The 15662-nt window shown below is 51.3% G+C and overlaps 1 pseudogene; it reads left to right on the plus strand.

The window, feature by feature from the left end:
- The window catches only part of LOC136570611 (uncharacterized), a 708931-nt pseudogene that overhangs the window by 527479 nt on the left and 165790 nt on the right, over window positions 1-15662 (plus strand).

A 15662-nucleotide genomic window follows, 5' to 3' on the forward strand; every position in this document is an offset into this window, starting at 1 on the left:
CCACTGGCAACCCAATTATGCATGCTGTGAATGGTTTCCCTGGTTTCGAATGTGTCAGGCAGATACTTTCTAAATTTGCTGCCTGGGCTAACGTTTCCCAAACATTTTGTTTTGGTTGATTGATGGGTAGATTTGCTCCATTGCTTAAAGCAACAGATGAAAGCATGAGCATCATGAAGCTCATGACTTCATCCTTATGAAAAATCATTGTCATGCTCTCACTCAAAGCCACAAAGGAAAAACCCCCAAAGTTTTTATTCTTTTTGTGCTTGTTCTGAGTCGTTGTTCACAACTTGAGTTTCTTCCTCCGTCTGCGTGCTCGTTTCTCTGCTTCTGGGATCAGTGCCCTCTCGCTCTCTTGTCCGAAATGGCTTCACGTGTCGCGCCGACACCCACTTCAGCCCTTGCCCTGTGGAAACACAAGCGAAACCCTTGCCCCAAGTGATTAGTTTGAAAGGACCCTCTATTTGTCCTGTCTCTGGGTTTCTGATCAAAACCAAAGGATTCTCCCTTAGTTTTGCCTGAGAGCTGTTTGAAAAATGCCTCACGATTGGTGGATTGGGTTCAGAAGACGAACTGTTAAGAAAATTCAACACATACAATGCTTTGTTTAACTTCATGTGTGGTGTCGCCTCTGGCTCCCCCCTTTTCTGCCTGTCCAAAAGGGATTTCAGGGTGTGGTGTGTTCTTTCAATGATTGCCTGACCTGTGGGTGAATGTGGAATGCCAAATGTGTGCCTGACACCCCATCTTTTCAGGAATCTGTCAAGCACCCTGCCTGTATATGTTGGACCATTATCTGTTTTTATTTCTTGAGGCACACCTAATGATGCAAACGCTTGTAAAAAATGTCGACAAGCACGTTCTGCTGTTTCCCCTGCATGTGCTGAAGCAAAGACTGCCCCTGAGAATGTATCTACTGAAACATGAACATTTTTGAGTCTCCCAAATGATGGATATTTTGTGACGTCTGTTTGCCACAGCTGAAGACTTTGCAGTCCTCGTGGGTTGACTGCTCCTGTTGAAGCAGGTGGCTGCACAAGCTGACAGTCTGGACAAGCACTAATGATTTCCCTCGCCTGAGTTTTTGTGAGACGAAAGGATTCCATCAGTGCCTGCGCATTCTGATGAAAAAATGCATGACTCAGTCGTGCTTGCTCAAAAATGTCCGGAAGTGTTTGTGAAATGGGCATTGTCAATCTGTCTGCCTGAGCATTCCCTTCCGCTAGAAATCCTGGAAGTGTTGTGTGCGCTCTGATGTGAGTGATGAAATATTCTTCTTTCCTGCTTTCTAGCACTGCTTTCATGCTCACTAGATAGGAATATAAGACTTCATTGCTGACTTCTTTCAAGAGTGAACCTTCCAATCGCTTGACCACACCTGCAACATATGCAGAGTCCGTGACCAAATTGAGAGGTTGTTGGAACAACTGAAATGCTCGGACAACAGCTGCCAATTCCACAATTTGTGGAGAGCCTTGAACCGTCTTCACGTCTGAGTCCCATTCCCCTGTCGTTGAGTTCATCCACGTGATCACTGACTTGTGTGTCTTCCCTGAGCCATCAGTGAACACTGTGATCCCGTCCAGAGGTTCTTCACTTATTCTTGGCTTTGCTCTGTAGCATATTTGTGACTGCAACATTCTATGTTGCGGAAAGTTGATGGTGCAAGCTCCTGGAAAAGCTAACAACGCAATTAACAAATCTTTTGATTTCTGCATCGCCCAATCGAAATAATCTTTCTTCAAAGGCAGATAAATCTTTGAAAATTCTCGTCCCGCCATTGTCAGCAATCTTGTTCTCCCCTTTATCATGATCTGTGCTGCCATCTCCAAATCTGTCAGAATTGTCTTTGAAGGCCTATACGGTAAGAAAATCCACTCTATGATTATGATAGGATCTCTCTGAGACGCATTCCATTGGAAGATCAAACCATGGAATTGTGCTTTCTTTCCCAACTCTGCTAATTGGAAAGGCAACGATTCAACGAATCGATGTGCCTGTCTCTTCTGAATGGCATCTGTAACTTTTTCCAACTCCTTCTTCGCTTCCTCTGTGAGCGTCCTGGGAGATCGAATGTCTGCCTCTCCTCTCAAGAGATCAAGCAACGCTGGAATGTCATTGTTTGTGATTCCCAAAATCGACCTCATCCAATTGATTTCCCCTAGAAGTTGTTGTAAATTATGCAGATTGTTGACTTTTGTGCTGATTTCCATCTTTTGAGGCCTTATTGTTTTCTCCGAGATCTTCCACCCTAGATATTTCCAAGGCGCGACCTCCTGAATCTTTGAAACACTGATTTCCAGACCTGCCTTTTGCACTTCTGCAATCACACAGTCATGAGCCTTTTGCAGCTCTTGTTGTGTCGATGCCGCAATGAGCAAATCATCCATATAGTGAATGATTTTCACCTTCGGGAATTTCTTCCGCGCTGGTGACAAAGCTCGTGCCACGTACCATTGGCAGATTATTGGCGAGTTTTTGAGGCCTTGAGGAAGGACCACCCAATGGTACTGCTGCAGAGGCATTTCCTTGTTGATACTTGGAACTGAAAAGGCAAGCCTTGGAGCATCATCCAGATGAAGCAGAATGCTGAAGAAACAGTCCTTGAGGTCAATGACCACAAGCGGCCAATCTCTGGGAATCATCGAAACAGATGGAAGACCCAGCTGAAGCGGTCCCATGTCTTCGAGGACTTCATTGATCTTCCTGAGATCGTGCAACAGTCTCCATTTGCCTGACAGTTTCTTTTTGATGACGAACACTGGAGAATTCCAAGGCTGTTTGTTGGCTTGATGTGTCCCTTCTGCAACTGTTCTTGGACCAGGGTTTTCAATGCACTCAACTTTTTTCGCCCCAGGGGCCACTGATCCACCCAGACTGGATCATCCGTTTTCCAAGTCAACTTCAATGTGGCGAGTGCCGCAGTGACCCCGACTAAAAATCCACCTCGATCTTTGTGCCCCATTGTGCCAAGAGATCTTGTCCCCAAACCGTGATTGGCTTCTGCACAACGAAAGGACGAATGATCGCCGTCTTGTTTCCTGGTCCCGTGACAACGATGGCATTCTCACTCTGCAGACACAGAGAAACTCCCCCTATGCCTGAGAGAGATCCCAAGGGCGCAATCAAGCTCCAGTTGCGAAGCCAAAAGATGTAGGATATTACTGTGACATCTGCCCCTGTATCAAGCATGCCTCTGACCTCTATTGTTCTGTCTCCACAAGTTAATTGGCATGTGAGCGTGGGTCGGTCTCGACCTATGTGCTTTATCCATGTAGTGTGTATTTCAACATGCTCCTTCAAAGGAAGCCCTTCCTCATCGAAAATTGACATGGCTTCTTCAGTGGTGGGTGGTGGCAAGGCGAAAGCTCTCGCAACCTGAGTGTTTTCTGCCACGGTCAACGGTGGATGAAGCGCTTTTGCCAAAACTGTCAGTTCCATATTCTTGTCCGCTGAAACAACTAATGGATAAACAATGAGTCCAAGGATGCTGCTTTTGTCTTGTCCTATTATTAAAAAATCTTGTCTCTTATATGAATCTCCGCGGATACCTGTTGGAATCTGTCGCTATAGGAGACAAAAGAACACACGCTCACACCGTTCTCAAGGTGAAAGAGAAAAAAGGGCCGTTTATTTTCTGACTCCAACATTTATAGTTTTCCAAAAGTGAAAGTGGATTGGAGGGTGACAGTGGCACCTCTCCAATGCCACTGGTTAAACCGACAGTCCATCAACTCTCTCCTCCTCCATAAAGGAATGCAAAACAATGAGTTATTTACAGAAAGTGTGTGAGAAAGTTCACTATAGGAATGTCAACATCAGAAGGCTTAGAAAATCTTAAAAAACCAGAGTGACATCTCACCCTTTTTCCATTTAAAAAGAAAAAGAAAAGAAAATGAACAATGTAAAAAGGAAAACATGGACAATGCTCAGTGTCCACTTGCGGACAAATCATCAGAGCGATAACTCCTGTCATCTTCATCTGAGTCATCACTCGATCCGCCCGCTTGATCCCTTTAAGGTTGGTCACGGTCTCCGTCTTGCTCGTTGGCTGGATTCTGCCTCTGCGGTTGCAGGTCAGGGCGAACACATTTCCAAGGTACCCAGCGTACCCCAGTATCTGTGGATACACAAGCATACCCACACCCCAAAGCGATAAGCTCATAGGGACCCTCCCACTGTTTGGTGACTAAATTCCGCACCCGAACCTTCGCTTGAGGCTGATGTGCCTCATCCGCAGCCTGCAACGAGAGATGGTGATTCAAAATGACAGGGTTATTTGAGTTCTGTGGCACAGTGGGATGATTGATTGTGTACAAAGCTTTTGCCAACCGACTGTGCGGGGTTTTACCCTGCATTCCCCGTTTTTGTTTTTGAAGAACCCGCTTCAGAGTACCATGAGTGCGTTCTACAATAGCTTGACCAGTCGGAGAATGAGGGATCCCGAACTTGTGCGAAACACCCCACAACTGCAGGAACTGCCGCACCTTTTGCGATGCGTAAGCAGGACCATTGTTGGTTTTCACAGCAGAAGGTATGCCCAGAACGGCAAAGGCCTGCCTCCAGTGGGCAAGGACATCATGGGCCTTTTCTCCAGTGTGAGCAGAAGCCCACATCGCAGAGGAGAACGTGTCCACCGTGACATGCACATACTTGAACCGACCAGACTCGGCAATCAGGGTGACCTCGGTCTGCCAAAGCTCCAAGGCCCTAAGGCCTCTGGGGTTTACCCCTGCCGGCAAAGGCGGAGCAAGTGCATGGCAGTCATCACATGACTCAACAATGTCACGAGCCTCGGTTGGCGTCAGCTGAAACTGCTTCTGCGGGGTATGTGCGTTTTGGTGGAAAAACCCATGCGATGCCTTGGCCTGCGCGAGTGTATCAGGCTGAGGAGCTGCCCACGCTGGGTTAGCCAGCTTGTCAGACCTCACGTTACCTTCCACTATAAAGCCCGGCAAATTGGTGTGACTCCTCACATGCAGAACACAGAATGGATGAACCTGGGCCTGAATGGCACCCCACAAGGTCTTCAGTAAATGAAACAAGGCAGGATTACTGACCTCCTTCAAGACCGAATGACCCAACCGCTGTGCGATATCAGCCACATGGGCGGAATCCATGACCCAGTTGAAAGGTTCCTGGGAAAATTTCTCAAATACCATGACAGCAGCCCTCAATTCAACCAATTGGGCTGACCCATCCTCATGACCTTCCAGAACCTGCCACTCAGATCTGTCCCTCAAAGTAACAATGTCCTTTCCTGTTTTCCCTGAACCATCAGTGAAGACGGTGGGTCCTTGCACGGGCTCCTGGCTATTTTTGGGCCTCAAAGAGATTTTTTTGGATTTTGCCATATGCAGTAGCCTATGGTTGGGCAGATGATAAGTGATCTGCCCGGAGAAATTTTCCAGAGCACCCTGCAGAGACACACTGTTTGCAAAGCTCCAGTCAAAATCCTCCCGTTGCACCAGGAGTATGATCTTTGAGGGATCCGCACCCAGCAATTGCAAACACCGTTGCCGGCATTTGATTATCAAGCGAGCAATCAGCTCAAACAACGCAGTTGCCGTCTTCTGCGGCTGATGGGGCAGGAAAACCCATTCCAAAATGTGCAAGGAATCAGACCACTTGTCACTCCACTGGCCAATGATACCCGTGGGATATGAATCTGGAGTGGTGACGAACACAGTGACATCAACGGAGGGATCAATGCGATAAACTTGGCAAGCTGAAACAGCTCGCTGAACCACCTCCAATGCCTTATGCGCATCAGGGGTCAGTGTGCGAGGTGACTTTAGATCAGCGTCTCCTTTCAACAAATCATACAGAGGAGACAACTGCGCATCGGTTACTCCCAAATACGGACGCAACCAAGTGATGACACCTACCAATTTCTGGGCATCATTCAGCGTCCTCACAGGATGCACAAATTGCACCTTCTGGTGATGGATCATCCGTTCCAGAATTTTGACCCCCAAATACTTCCAAGGTGGTTGCTGTTGGACCTTCTCCGGAGCCACCTGCAGTCCCTGAGCATGCAAAGCATCAAGCAACCGAGGCTGAATCCTCAGCAACTCATCCAGGGTGGACGCAGCCACCAAAATGTCGTCCGTATAATGATACAGACGCACATCAGGAAACTGCCTGCGAACTCCAGACAAGGCACGGGCCACATACCACTGGCATATGGCAGGAGAATTGCACATGCCCTGAGGCAATGTCCTCCATTGGTATCTCTGTGCAGGCTCAGCCTCGTTAATTCCTGGCACTGAGAAGGCAAACTTTGGTCTGTCATGGGGATGCAAAGGAATTGCAAAGAAACAATCCTTCAGATCCACAATGAGGACCGGCCAATCTGCAGGAAGCATGGTAGGCGATGGCACGCCTGCCTGCAATGTTCCCATGCTTTCCATCACGGCATTGACCTTTCGGAGGTCTTGCAACAACCTCCCTTTCCCAGATTTCTTTTTGATGCAGAAGACAGGAGTGTTCCAGGGACTGGTAGAAGGCTCCAGACGACCCTGGTCCAACTGCTCCTGCACCAGATTCTGAAGGGCATTCAACTTCTCTTGAGGGAGGGGCCACTGCTTTTCCCATACAGGTTTGTCAACCAGCCACCATAAAGGAGGCGTCGGACACTCTGCGCCCTTCACTGCAGTGGCCCCCATCAAAAATCCGTCCCAATGTGCACCCCCCAAACAGACAGAGCATCCCTCCCCCAAAGGTTGGCAGGAGTAGAAGTAACATGAGGCCTAACCCAGGCCATCTGTCCCTCTGGGTTCATGACCAGCACGGGCCGTTGGCTCACGTAACATTGCGCCGTCCCTCCCAGGCCAGCGACAGATGTCCCCACTGGATCCAAGCGCCACTCTGGGGGCCAGGTCACAAGGGAGAGAGCCGTGACGTCAGCACAGCTGTCGAGAAGCCCGCGGACGTGGACTTCCAGCGGTGTCGCACCAGGAACAGACAGGGTGCACAGCATCTCGGGACGGTCCTTGGTCAGGACAGCAGCCCAGTGAACTTGAGGCGGCCCAGTGGAGCCAAAACCGCCAGCTCCACGCGACTGGTCAGCTGACCTGCGAACAAAGGACTTGAAAGGCACAAGTAGAGCAAGCCGCGTCCCTTTAGGGATCGTGACGGGGGGGTGGGTGTGGAGACCATGGCACAAATCTGCCCTGTGAAATCCGCATCAATGAGCCCCAGGTGCACAATGATGCCCTGAAGGGTGGCACTAGACCTCCCCATAAGGAGAGCACTCATGCCCCCACCCAAGGGACCAAAGGCATCCAGGGGAACCTTGCGTATCTGAGAAGACTCTAACACAACTGTTGCTGCGGTGCAGACATCCACTCCTGCTGATCCACAGGTGCTGGCTGCAAGCCGGCAAAGGAGACCTCCATCGGCACCGGGGTCTGGAGAGAAGCTTGTGTCCACACGCGTCCCCCCTGCGCGCTCCGCTTGCCGTTTCCCGAGCCTGGCAAAGCCTGGCCCTTAGCATGAACAGTCGCCTTGCACACATCGGACATATGATTCGGCCTACCACACTGACCACACAAGAACATGGGGAACTTCACCTTCTGCGCTTTCTTCCCCTGCTTCTTGCTAGCCTGCGCAATCCCCCGCCACGGCCGTTTGCCCTGTGGCGCCGCCCAAACCGGCTGCACAGCGGCAGCCATGGCAGCAAACTTCCGATCCAGGGGGACGATGTCCGCACAGGCCTCCGCCATCTCAGAAACAGTAGGATCACCAGGGAGATCCACTATGACTTTCCTACAAGCAGCATTGCAATTGCACTTGACAAGGTTCGTAATCATAACACTCCTTGCCACAGGATCAGGCACCTGCCTCTCCACGGATGCAATCAGCCTTTCTGCGAACGTCATGAAAGGCTCGTCATCCCCCTGGACAATGGTCGAGAACGGCGGCCTCGGAGCAGCCATTTCCAGGGTCTGAACAATCGCAGTCATGCCCAGCGAGTGGCACTGTTCAAGCACAAGGGGATCAAATCCAACCTGCCCTTGAACATTCTCATAAAGCCCTGTTCCCAGCAGCATGTCAGCCACAACCCCACGCCTGGGGTCCTGCGGACCCAGTGCAGCATTCCGCAGCACCACATGGGCCGCCAAACGAGCCCACTTGGTCTCAAAAACACCATACTGCACAGGGTCAAAAAGAGAACATGCCACACGACGGAGATCGTGAGGCGTCAGCATATCCGAATCAACCCTCCAGAGAGTCCGCATAACCTCAGTGGACCCCAAACCATGTTGAGCAACTGCCTCATGGAGCTCCTTCTCCAGCTTATATGAAAGGGGTTCATGGGTGTTATGAGCAGCACCCCTGAGCACAGGGAAAACCTGAGGATCCCCTGGCAAAGCCACCGCACCTGCCGCACCCCGGTCCTCAGGCCCAACAGGGACAAGAGACGAAGATCGCCTGGGAGCCAGGCCAACACCACTCGGCCCTGGGCCCCCTGCAGCACTGGCAGAGCCAAAGGAGCCTGCCCCGTTACCCTGCAGGTGCCGTGAGGAAACAGGCTCATTCATTTCGTCGGTCTTGGTTTTCGCCTCTCGCCAAAAATGCTCGGGGTGCCTGGGACGCACGGTCACCTGACATGCGGGAAGCGTCCCCAAATTCGATGAGGAAGTGCCGTGGCCCCAGGCACCCACTGGCCTCCCGCTGGCCGTGTCAACAGGTGCGCTAAAGGTAAACACCCCAGTGCCCTGTCGCGCTACAGCTCCAGCAGGGGGCGCCCCGGCAGACACAGGTACCAGCGCGGCCAGCAAATCTGGCGCGGACCGGGACGAGACCGGCGCGGGGCCCCCGGCCCCCGACACAGGGGAGGGACGGGACGCCAAGAGAGACGCAGTCACTGCGGGATGGCACCAGGGAGCCCGGCAAGCCCCCTATGAGGGTCCGTCCCAAACCACAAGACTTCCCAGTGGGTACCGCCCCCACCGAGCAGAGAGGGGCAGGCTGCCCGCCCACCGGAGCGGGGCCGGACAGAACGCCGACCGACACCCCGCCCCCGGCTGCGTCCACCAACTGCGCACGCTCAGCGGGCTGCGCCGGCCCAGAGACGGGCAAAGTCGTCCCCCACACCGAGGAGCCCGGCTTGGAGGCGGGCGACCCCGCCCCCGCTGTGGCCAGGGGGAACTTCGTGGAAAGCCCGCAATTCGGACACCAGGTTGTCACCGAACCAGACTCAAGCCGAGGCAGAGGCTGGCCCTCAAGAACCGGAAAGGCACAAAGAAAAGGCAACCCGTCCCCCACCCCACCGCCCACGCTGGGCGAAGCAGGACGAGGACGGCCCGCCAAATCCACAGAGCCCGCAGAAACCCACGGGGCTCCGCCCCCCAGCACACCGTCCGGAGGCGGGGAGGGGGACTCCACATCGGACAAAAACTCAAACTCCCCCTCCTCCACGTCCGAGACAGAAGAGCTTCCCTGGGAACTCCAAGGGGTACAAGAACCAGACCCCTCCCAAAGCTCCACACATCTTTTCCACTGCACCAGCAGCGGTCCCGCATCTAGAGTGCAATCATCAAAAAGGGCCTCCATGAGGCGGGTCCCCACACGAGACCACTCCTCCCTGGAGAACACCTTTTCAGGACCCGAAAGAAACCCTCACCCTCGGGCCCACAGAAACAATCTCTCAAAATCATCCCAGGAAACAGAAATCTGTTTCCACTCCAGGACCCCCCTCCAAAGATCCAAAAGGAGGAGATCCTCCTCAAAACCCACAGCGCTTGCCATTACCCTAAGAACCGCAGGCAGAGCACCAAAGAGAGGGGGGGAAAACCTCACCGCAATCTGCTGCAATACACACATTGGGGTCACCAGATGTCACTATAGGACACAAAAGAACACACACTCACACCGTTCTCAAGGTGAAAGAGAAAAAAGGGCCGTTTATTTTCTGACTCCAACATTTATAGTTTTCCAAAAGTGACAGTGGATTGGAGGGTGACAGTGGCACCTCTCCAATGCCACTGGTTAAACTGACAGTCCATCAACTCTCTCCTCCTCCATAAAGGAATGCAAAACAATGAGTTATTTACAGAAAGTGAGTGAGAAAGTTCACTACAAGAATGTCAACATCAGAAGGCTTAGAAAATCTTAAAAAAACAGGGTGACAGGAATCTCCGCATGACTTTCATCTAGAAAGCATACTAATTTTGAAGCTGCCAATGTGCACTGTGCTCCTGTTGGAAGGAGGTCTGGGTCGCTGGGGAATCGGCTGAAGACTTTGCTGAGGGTGTCTGCTTGACGTTCCTCGATGACTGTTCTGTTTGCTGTTGTGTCACTGCCATCACTTGTGTCAACGTGCGCTGACGGTTTGTGGGCGCGCTCCTTTTCCCATTTCCTGGATACGGTAAAGGATTCCCTTCCACGTCCGTCTGAGAATAACATTCTTTCACAGAGTGCCTTCTTCCGCATCATGCACAAAGTGGCTTTTCTAGTTTTTGCGTCTGCACTTGTGCGTGTGCTTGTGGACAATTCTTCTTCAAGTGCCCAAATGCTCCACACTTGTAGCATTGTCCTCCCGACAGATTGTTCTTTTTCTGGATGGTTGCAAGAACTTTACCCTGTTGTTGAAGTACTTCTTCCAGCACTTTTTCCAACACTTTGTCTTCCAACTATTTTTCCGAGTCTTTTCATCTGTTCTTCCCATTCTCCTCTCAGCTCGTCCCTCACGATCGACGCGACATGCTGAGGTGTTCCCACCTTGCTGCATGCCTCCACCAGCTCTGCCAAGGATGGTCGTCCTGGCATTGCACTGATGACCCGTTGACAATCCGGGTTGGCATTGCCGAAGGCTAGACTTTCCATGAGAGGTCTCTTCACTGCCTCATCAGTCACTTGTCGATCCACAGCTTGCGAGAGTCAATCTGTGAATGACGAGAATGGTTCCGTGGGACCTTGCCTGATGCATGAGAATGGAACGTCCTGAACTCCCGCTGGAGCAATCTGCAGGATCGCTCTGCGTGCTGCTTCCTTGATGTCATTCAACACTCGTCGTGGAAGTTGTGCTGCTTGCTCTGCTGGATTGTCATCTGGAGGATCCCCTGCCAACTGTGCCTCTGTGAGATTTGCGTTTGGCCCACCTTGATAACTGTTTCTCAACTCTGTGAGATACCTTCACCGTCTTCTTTCCCAGATGAGACTCTGTGTGTCCGTGAGAATCATTGACACAAGGCTTTGGATATCATATGGTGTGAGGTCGTACATATTGAATGTCCCCCTCAGGAGTTGTTTGAAGAATTGTGATTTCAGCCCATTATTCTGAATGACCTTTGCTAAGTCTTTGACTACTTCGTGACCCAACCTTTCCCACCTCAGATTCTGACCTTGTGCATCGTATGTCACTGGCATTATTATATCTTCTGATCCTTTAAACAAATCTTTTTCTTTTGCTAGCATTTTTCTAATTTTTTTCCAGTCTGTTGGTTCCACTGGCTGTTCTTCTTCCTCCTCTGAAAACCCCATTGGCAGTTGCATGCATACTGGAATCGTGGAGGTCCTTGGTGATTCTTTGTTCCACATTCTTTGTTTTGAGGTTTTTGGTCTCGCTGCCAAATCCAAAAAAGAAACTTGAGGTTCTCATGATCATGTTCTTCTTGCTGTATCAAAAGAATGCAGAAAGCTTTTTGCTGCTTCTGCTGCCGAAAACATCCTTGCGGGAATTCCTTCTGATGCTGTGATTGGTATCATGTCTTCTCCTTGTGATTGCGCTTCATCTGAATTGTCCTCAACTTCAAGAGATCCTGAAGTTGACGAGGGATTATCCATTTGTTGTGTTGTTCTTGTTTTCTTTGATGTAGTTTTCTTTTTATACCTTGTTGGAAAAAATCGCTGCATTGTTGCAGTCTCGCCAGCAGGTGGCGCTGTGGCGCTGTCGAACAGGCCTGGCATGTCCTGCACTGCGGTCATCCCCCCATGAGGTGGCGCTGTCGTCTGCCTGGCCGACCGTGATGACGGCACGAACTCGATCGGCTCCTGTTCAGCAGACTGCAACTCTTGCGATCGTGTTTGAGACCGAGTCTGCATGGCTGTTGACTGAGCTGACAGTGGAGGTTGAATATGTGAATGTCTCCCTTGGATGGAAGAGGTTTGGACCACAGGGATTGAAACTGAAGGCATCGGGATCGGAGAGGGGGTGCAGCCCCGGGATGTCGAACCCCGATCACAGCCCCTCCTCCTGGCCCGAGACGTCACGGGGGATCAGACCCGCCTCCGACCGCGCTCTGCCCACACTTTCTGCGCATGCGCGCCCTCGGGAAAGCCTCCTGTGTCCCCTGAACTGACGTCACTGTCTCCGTCCCGCTCCGCCTCCAAAGTCTCCCCCCGGTGTCTGTTCCTGACCCTCTCTCCTCCTCCTCTGATGCTGTATCCACACCCCCCGCCGGAGCGTGCAGCCCTCCCCCTGGTGGTACCCCCTTTCGCGCTGCGATCCAGGCTGATCTCCGCGTCATGACTTCCGGGTTTGATATCATCACCGTCCGTTCCCTGTGTCTCCCTACGGTAGCCAGCTGGAGCCCTGCAGCTGCTCCACCCTCACTGCCCGCGTCTGACGCTGCTGCATCGGTTTGAGAGCCCTCCCCAGATGTCCCGCGAGCCTTGCCCTTCACGCGCACTTTTGGCACCGCGCCAGCCAAGATTGCCACCGCCCTCGGCGCTGCGCCCGCAAAAGCCACACCAGAACCCGTGTCCCCCATTGCCTCCATGCCCCTCCCGCCAGCTAGCACCGCTGCCGTGCCTGCCGTGAGAGAGCGCAACCCCCCTTCCCTCTTGTCCCCCTTTGACCCCCCTTCCCAACTCCGCCACTTGTCTTATCCTGTCTCCCTCTGGCTCCTGCGAATCGGGAAAGTGCGCTCCTAAGGAATGACCCGTTTCCTCGATCTCGCTGGGAGAAAACCTTAACTCGTCTGGGATTGGAATGGTGTCGTCTGTGCCTGAGTTGGAGCCTGAAACCCCTGCCCTCTCTGGGGTTTCAGGACGTTTTGGAGGTCCCTTGGGTTTTCGGGAAGGTGGGACTGAAGGCAATGACATTTCTCCCTGCTCCCTTCCTTGGGAGCTGTTTCCCCCAGGCCGATTGGGATCAGAGCCAATGTCCGTTTGGAACCTTGCTCTCCTCCCTCTGCCCCTGTGGGATTTGTAACAAGTTGTTGCCTGGCCGACCCCCTAGACTGAGCTGAGGTCGCCTCTAACATAATTCTTGCAGAAGACAGCAATTTCAAGGCCGTCTTATCATCCTTCGTAGCTGAGAGATAGAGGTGCCTATTAATTTCCTGCCAAAAACCCACTTCAAACAACAGACGCGTCTCTGAGTACGGGTAATTACACCGCACCCATAACAACAGATCTTTAAGCTTTTTCTTTGGGATCCCCTTAGTGTGTGTGGCTGCCACGCCTTGTAGGTCAGACAGAACCTCTAATTGTTCCTGGGACAGTACACCCCCCATGTTCTTAATTTTTGACCTTCTCACTGAATTTGTGTCATCAGAGCAGTCTGAAGGCTCCTGGTCACCGGCCCGCAGGTCACAGGAGATGGATTCAGAGGCGCCTTTCTGATTCCCATCTAGGCTGTTCTGCTACGAACCTTCTTTGGCAGAAGTGGAGTGTGATGTTCTCAGTGGCTGCTGCTTCTTCTGACTCCTCTGGCTGCTTTCCCAAGGAGTTATCAATGTTCTCCTGGGAACAAGTCCAGCTCTGGAGCTGCCCGCTCGGCGCTCTGAGGTTGCCCCTCTGCGAGAGGTGCACACCAGAGCCCACCAGGGTCAGCAGGTGCCCGCCGGGCGCCCACCCAGGGACGCCAGATGTCCGGTCGGCTGTCTGTCTCTGCCCGGACAGGCGTAGGGTGGAACTGGGGCGCCCGCGCTTCAAAGGACGAGTCTGGACTCTTCAGTTTTTCAGTCTTCAGATTGTTTATTCTTCTTTACAGAATTTTCTTTCTGCCCAACAGAGGTCTGACCTGCAAGGCAGCCAAGGGCACTCTGACCTCCCATGGGGATGTCATGTCTTTTTATACTAAAAACTACATGTATCATAATCTCTCGGTAACTCTGGACATCCGGAGTGATGTGCTGAGTTCCCACACACATGGACAAAACAGTCATTTCCTCGTGTGATAAATTATTTCCCATTATTTTTCCCAATCGCTCACCTCAAATCAGACGTCTGATTTAGCTCCGGACCTCTGCAGCATCCCTGCTCCCTTCACTCATATTTTTTTTAGGGTACCCTTCAACTTTCTTTTCTTCTTTACAGTCCTGTTACAATCATGGCAGACGGCCACCAGATGTGGCTATAGAGCACGACACAGTACAATAATACACGACTCCATCAAAAGGGTGCAAGAGAGAAATTTATTAGACCAACGTTGCTTTCAAAGTTATTCCGGATATTTACACCCATCTAACACACATACAGTGCCCATTAGCCACAAAAGAGAAACAAAGTTCCCAGCAGGCGACCAGGGATCCACGTCACTCTGCGAGCCAGCCAGAGTCCATAGCTCTTAACTTTGTCTCCTTCCTCTGGTCTCCCTGGTAACGACTTTGGTGTTCCTTCAGGAGAGATATGGGGCTTCTCCTTATCTTCAGGAGGCCCTGCTAGCTCACAGGGACAGCACAGAATGTATTTCCTACAAAACCATCATTCTCCAGATGTGGTTCCACTTCAGGGGCACAAAGGTATTCCTGAGTTTCGACATTATTCAGACATTCCTGAGTGGCTTTGATGTTCTGGGAACACTTGTTTTGTTTTAACATCTGACTTGTCTGCAGGACATACTGTAAATTGGGTCGATGTGTTTTATTTCTTCTCCTGGTTCCATCCTGTTTTTTCACACCCCCTGATCAATTCATAAATTCTTCTCACATTTGTGTCACTGTTACCACCTGGAGAGGCCAGTCTGCAGATATGAGACACAACAGAATTTTTTTACACCGTTCTCTGAGTCAATTACACCGAAGCATTTTACCATTGTATGGTCTCTATTTAATTTTTCCCTAAGGCCTATGATATAATATCTACTTATTACTCTACTATTAACTAGGCTATATGGTGCACATATAAATGGATAGATTATATTGTACCATAAAGCAGCTACAAGAAATTATAAATTGGACTATATGAAAATACTAGTGATCAAGAACAACGTGCAAAAGCCAATACAGAAATGCAAAAGCCAATTATTATATTGTCATTTAAAACCCAGCTCTGCTGCAGCCACGGTGGAAAGCTGCCTCTGCTGCAAGGTACCAAGGGTCTCATTCACCCTGGACCTGCTGCCCTGTCCCTGAGCATCACTGCGTGCCCCTGAGTGTCCCAAATGACATCACCCCAGGAATTCCCATCAGGGTTTAGGACAATTTCAATGAAAATTCCCAGAAAATTCCCCAAATTTGTCTCAAATTTGGAGGAGGCAGGGGACAGGTGACACGAGTGATGTCCCTGATGATGTCACTGCCCCGATGACGTCACAGTGGTGACATCACTATTCCTGAAGTAGCCTTGGTATGTTCTTGATGGTTTTTTGGCACTGCTCGGCCACCAAACAGCACCAGGGCCACCAGGGTCAGAGTGGAAACTCCAAAAGAGGGCATGGATGTCCCCAAGTGTCCCCAGGAAGTGACGTGTGGTCAGGCTGGCGC

The sequence above is a fragment of the Molothrus aeneus genome, unplaced genomic scaffold, assembly GCF_037042795.1.
Source record: "Molothrus aeneus isolate 106 unplaced genomic scaffold, BPBGC_Maene_1.0 scaffold_35, whole genome shotgun sequence".
In the NCBI taxonomy this organism is placed as follows: Eukaryota; Metazoa; Chordata; class Aves; order Passeriformes; family Icteridae; genus Molothrus; species Molothrus aeneus.